Genomic DNA, 6000 nt, shown 5'->3' with positions numbered 1-6000 from the left:
GGTTATCCTCTGACGATACCCTCTTTACTATGAGGTGTCCTTCTACTCGATGTCTAATAAAGTGATATTTTCTGTCGATATGCCGAGATCTACCATGATCCCTTGGTTCCTTGGTTAAGGCAACCGCTCCTTCATTATCATAGAAAATATCCATAGGCTCCTTTATAGTAGGTACAACTCCAAGGTCACCAATAAAGTTCTTCAACCACATCGCCTCTTTTGATGCTTCGCTCGCTGCAATGTACTCTGATTCGCACGTTGAATCAGCTACGGTCTCTTGTTTGGAACTTTTCCAATTCACTGCTCCTCCATTAAGGGTAAATACCCAGCCCGACTGCAAACGGTAGTTGTCCCTATCGGTCTGGAAGCTGGCATCACTATACCCTCGCACCTTTAAATCATCACTCCCTCCAAGTACTAGAAACCATTCCTTGGTCCTCCGAAGGTACTTAAGGATATTCTAGACCGCAATCCAATGCGCTCTTCCTGGATTCCCTTGATATCTACTGACCATGCTCAAAGCAAAAGGCCACATCAGGGTGAGTACAATTCATAGCATACATGATTGATCCAACTGCGGAAGCATAAGGTACTCGGCTCATCTCAGCTATCTCGGCTTCGGTACTCGGACTTTGAGTCTTACACAACATGGTATTACTTTGTATTGGTAGTTCTCCCTTTTTTGAGTTTTCCATACTAAAACGTTTTAGTACCTTATCTAAGTAAGTATTATGACTAAGTCCTATTAGTCTCTCCGAGATCCTTCATAGCGATGCACTTCCCGAGCTAGGACTTAACCTCCTGCAGAGTCAGGATGTCATTTCCTATGAGTAGTATGTCATCGACATACAAAACGAGGAAGCTAACTATACTCCCACTGGCCTTGATATATACACATGATTCATCTTTTCTTCGTACAAATCCAAACTCTTTGACTTTCTCATCAAAGCAAAGATTCCATCTGCTAGACGCTTGTTTAAGTCCATAAATGGACTTTTCAAGTTTGCACATTGTATTTGGATGCTTTGGATCGACAAAACCCTCTAGCTGAGCCATGTAAACATCCTCAGCCAACTTCCCATTGAGGAAATCGGTCTTGACATCCATTTGCCATATCTCATAATCATGAAATGCGGCAATAGCTAGCATCACCCTTATAGACTTTATTTTCGCAACTGGTGAGAAGGTCTCATCATAGTCAACTCCGGGAGTTTGAGTAAAGCCCTTCGCCACCAATCGCGCCTTATACGTGTGTACATTCCCATCCACGTCGGTCTTCTTCTTGAAGATCCATTTGCACCCAACCGTCTTAGGTCCGGGCACATTGTCAACCAAATTCCAAACTTGGTTGTCATACATGGACGGAATCTCGCTGTCCATCGCCTCTTTCCATTTTGCAGAATCTAGGCCTGCCGTGGATTCCTTATAGCTATTAGGTTCATCTAGGTTTATTAGTGTACCATCACTAATATACGTGTCCCCTTCAATAGTAATATGAAAACCATAAAACTATGGTTGAACTCTAACTCTTTCGGAACGTCTAAGAGGTAATGACCCGTCAATCGGTTCAACCGGAGTTTCCTCCTCGGGTTGAGCGCCAGGGGTAGAAGTTCCTTCATCACTCGACTCTTGAATCTCTTCAAGATCGATTTGCCTTCCACTGTCTCCTTGGTTTATGAGTTCTCGCTCTCGGAAACAGAAGCAGCAGTTGGTGCAGGAGATGGTGCAGCATACTTGTCCTTTAGGTTGCTCTCAGCAGTTCTAAGGAGTCCTTGGAGTTTGCTTAAGGTGACCTCTTCCTTGTTCATGTGGTAGGTCATCCTAAATTGGTTGTAGCATCAAGGCAAGGAGTGAAGAACAATGTCGATGGCCAAATTCTCCCCAAAGTTAACATTTAACTTGCGAAGACGATCAACATATCTTTGCATCTTTTGCAAGCGCACAGTTAATGATTCTCCACTTCCCATCTTGACGGTGATCATTTTGGTGATGATCTTGTAGCGCTCTTGCCTCGTGCTTTGGTGGTACCTCTCCATCAAGTCTTGATGCATTTCATAAGGATACATGTCCTCGTAGGACTTTTGGAATTCTTGGTTCATAGTGGCTATCATGATCCAACATGCAAATAATTTGGAGGTATGTGAATGATGGTTCACTAATTCTTCACCATAACCTAACCTTAAGTTTTAAATGCATTTAGAATTCCTAGATTTTCTTTGAGATTCATTGAACTTTTCAATGACATGTTTAAATCTCGATATGCCCCTCTCGTTTGTGACTGGGATGCGGAGGATCACAAAGTGGGTGTGAATAACCATGCAAATCTACACGGTGCCTTCATTGTTACAATCACCTATTCGATGTGCCGGTAAACCACACACGCTCCATCGAACTATGATAAACAATTAATCACCCTTTGCCACCATTGCATAGAACCAATTAGTGTGCCGGTGAACCACACACTCTCCACTAACTTCTTAGCAAGGGTGCAAAGTGTAATTTCATGGGATTTCGTCAATTCACTTTTCCTAAAGTAACTAGGATTGGGAATTTTTTTTAAAAAAATGTAGTAACTTTATATTTTAACATTATACTTTTAATGAGGAGAGAGAGTTGCCTTATCCTACCCATTCAGCTAACGCCCCTCCACCAGTCAAGCAAGCGGTGGGTATGAGTGTACACCCATTAAGCGCCATTTTATAGGCAGCAACCTTATACCCACCTTATAGACCGGCTTCGTGAATGAGGCGTACTAATGGTAAGACTAGCATTTTAATTTTACTTATATATTTATTAAGCTTTTAATAATATAATAGTATAGGGTTGAATTTTAAACTTGTAAAACTCTAGGGGTTGAAATTTCAATTCTTCTAAATTAAACTATTAATCACAAAATTCAAATTTCAAAACTTCGGGATAAATTTTGAACTTTTCAAAACAATAGGGATCAAATAACAAATAATTCAAATTAAACAATTAATTTCATAATTATCTATGTTTGACCTAATCCAATTTTAGTCATTAGATAATTACCAAATAATCTTAAATAGTCCATATTTATCATATAAACAATCAATATTCAAAAGATTTGAAATTATCTATTGTTATGTCAAGGATAATCATTGAATTAGATTAAAATTCGGATTTTTAAATAATAAAACGATTTAGGTATCAATCCAAGACAAAACAGCAACAAAATCCCGAGTTATCCTCTGTATGACGCTCGGACTCGCCGAGTCATGCTTTGGACTCGCCGAGTAGGGCCAACTCGCCGAGTCCAAACACTGACTCGCCGAGTTGGGTCGGACAGAGGTGAAGAAAAGCAATTTTCAGCAAGCAAAATAGTTAAGCATCACATTCAATTGAAACCAATCAAGGCTCTGATACCAATGATGGGTTTTAGCCATAAGAACTTTCCTATGTGCACATGCAAACCCTATAGCTTGGATCTAGGTTTCTCTAATTGAACATGCAATATATCCAAGACTTTCATGACTAGATCTAATGTAAACTAACAATCAAATACATATGAAAATCGATCTAGAAGAATACCTTGAGTTACTTGCTTGAAAACTTCTTCTTCTTTAAGCTTAGAGTCACAATTGTCACTCCTTTAATGGCCTACAAACACCAACTAGCAAGAAGATGATTTGAGAGAGGGAGAGGGGTGAGAAATCGGCTCCAGGGTTTCCCCAAACATACAGTGGCCAATTTCTCCAACCCTATGGGTCTATTTATACTGTGAGCTCCTAGGGTTTCACCCTTAAACCCTAATTGGATAACTTAGCCTCAAAGCACTCCAATGATCCTTCTAGATAATTCCTTATATGATTTCTAGGTGATCCATATCCCTAAAATCGTCCACCCTATATCCATAAGGATTCTTAGCCCAAAATACAACTATCACACATTTGATAGTTTATGCCCCTTTATTCAATTAATCTCTTTAAGACACCAAATTAATTCCTAATTAATTTATGACTTATATTAATCAAATAATATTATTATTCCTTTAACATATTATTCTTATAATACATTAATAATAATATCTCTTCTCTCTATATAAATCACCCTGTCAAGTTACTATGGTGAAGGCAACCCAAAAGGACCATGCTCAATCGGGTCAAGTACTTACCAAATATAGTTACAGCCTTAGACACTAATCCAACAAATTCAACAAGTCCTTATCAAATTTCTTCACTCAACTTGGAACATAGTTGATGTTTTGAACCGGAAGTTTGATGAGATGATATCCATCCTCGGTGACATATTCAAACACCTTGCTGCTCAGGCCCCAACATCCGAAGCTTATGACACCCTCACCCTTAAACTTAACACTGGCCTTCATAGAGTCTTCTCCAAATTTAACGAGCTTAAGGATTCCTTGTTACTTGCACCGGTTCCAAGGGCCACGTATGCAAGAGGGGGAGAAGAACCAAGTAAACCATGCAAACCTACCTCAGTGTTCAAACTCCATGATGAAGACTTGGATTCCGTTGATGAAGTCCAAATCGTGTCCAGACGTCTAGGAAACTCTTCTGCTGATGAAGAAGACAGTGACGAAGATATGTACGTCAAAAATGGAGTTTTAGGCCTTGAATCTCCTATGAAGATATTTCCAAAGGTTCTATCTGAGGAAGAGAAAAGAATTTGGTCAGCAACCTCCTAACCAATTTCTTTACCAGATGCCTTTCAAAAGGCAGTTAAACTTGCCAAAGCAAAATCCCTCGTCACCACACAAGCCTTCCAAGCCACTCCCTCCATGCAGCCTCCCATTCTGGAACCAAAAATTGATCCGATCGACCAGGGTTCTCCTCTCCTGATCCCTGATGATATTCTGGAAGAAGCACTTCCAAATCCCACTCCAGAATTTATGATCGATGAGAACATGAAGCATGTCATGGAAGCTCTAAAAAGAGATAAAGGGAAGAAGCCTATGACTGCCGATCAACAAGCTCTTTATTTCGGACTTCCCCTCAAGCAGAAACTTGGATGGTCGCAGGAAGAAATCAATCAGGCACTAGAGGACAACATTCAGATCCAAGCCCTGAAAGACAATCCTGATCCAATGGTAGGCATCTCTACTCTTTGCCGTGAAGGCATTCTCAAGGTTGGGGAAATAATTCCTTGCATTTACTATGTCATTTCTTCAAATGATTCCGATCAGCTAGATCTTCCTCTGTCTCCCTTCAGCAAATTTTACACTAAGTTTGCTCCTCCTCACCCATCAGACCATCCGCAAGTGACTATCCAGACCGAAAGAGAGAGACTCAAAACCTTCTATTCCAAACATGCTCAACCTCTCAAGGAAGTCTGGTCAAGGAAAAGAATCACCAAGGTGGAAGGCTTTAGAAGAAAAATACTTGTGAAGTTTGAGCTCAACTGCCCTCTCTTCCGTTTTCACATCCTCCGGAACAAGCCCGCTCCCCGAACTGTTACTGATGCAGACTTCCCATCCATGAACCCAAATGACATCCTCACTTTATGTCACACCCCAAAACCAGGAACTGCAGAAACGTTCTGGGGTGGAGGATGTCATGTAATGTATCACAACAATGCAAAGTAGTAAACAAGCAACAACATCATCGATTGCATTAATAGTATAACTTTAATTACATTGGAGTTCTTTCATAGTATAATTCTACAAAATGAGTATTCAAAATAAAAGACGAGTCTTGACCGCTCCGTCTTCACAGAACCTGGTAGTCGTACCTGTCTGTCTGTGTCCTGGGAATACAAGTTATTTTGAAAGAGAGTATCAGCAATAATGCTGGCGAATTCATAAGTATTTATGTGACTTTGATTTGTAAAGCTGTAAAGAAAGACCTGTAAATGTTCGAAGGGAAGTTTGTACCAATCAACATGTTTGTAAGTAATCGTAAATGTTTGAAAACCCTAAAAATCACATATTTTGTACTAGTATAAAATGTAGCCTTCTACCAAGACCCGACTGTTTTGAATGTTTGCTTCAGAAATCCAATATTTGTTTATAAGTGGGTG

The sequence above is a fragment of the Lactuca serriola genome, chromosome 8, assembly GCF_051521515.1.
Source record: "Lactuca serriola cultivar US96UC23 chromosome 8, Lser_US96UC23_V15, whole genome shotgun sequence".
Taxonomy (NCBI): Eukaryota; Viridiplantae; Streptophyta; class Magnoliopsida; order Asterales; family Asteraceae; genus Lactuca; species Lactuca serriola.
This window is presented reverse-complemented; position numbering follows the sequence as displayed.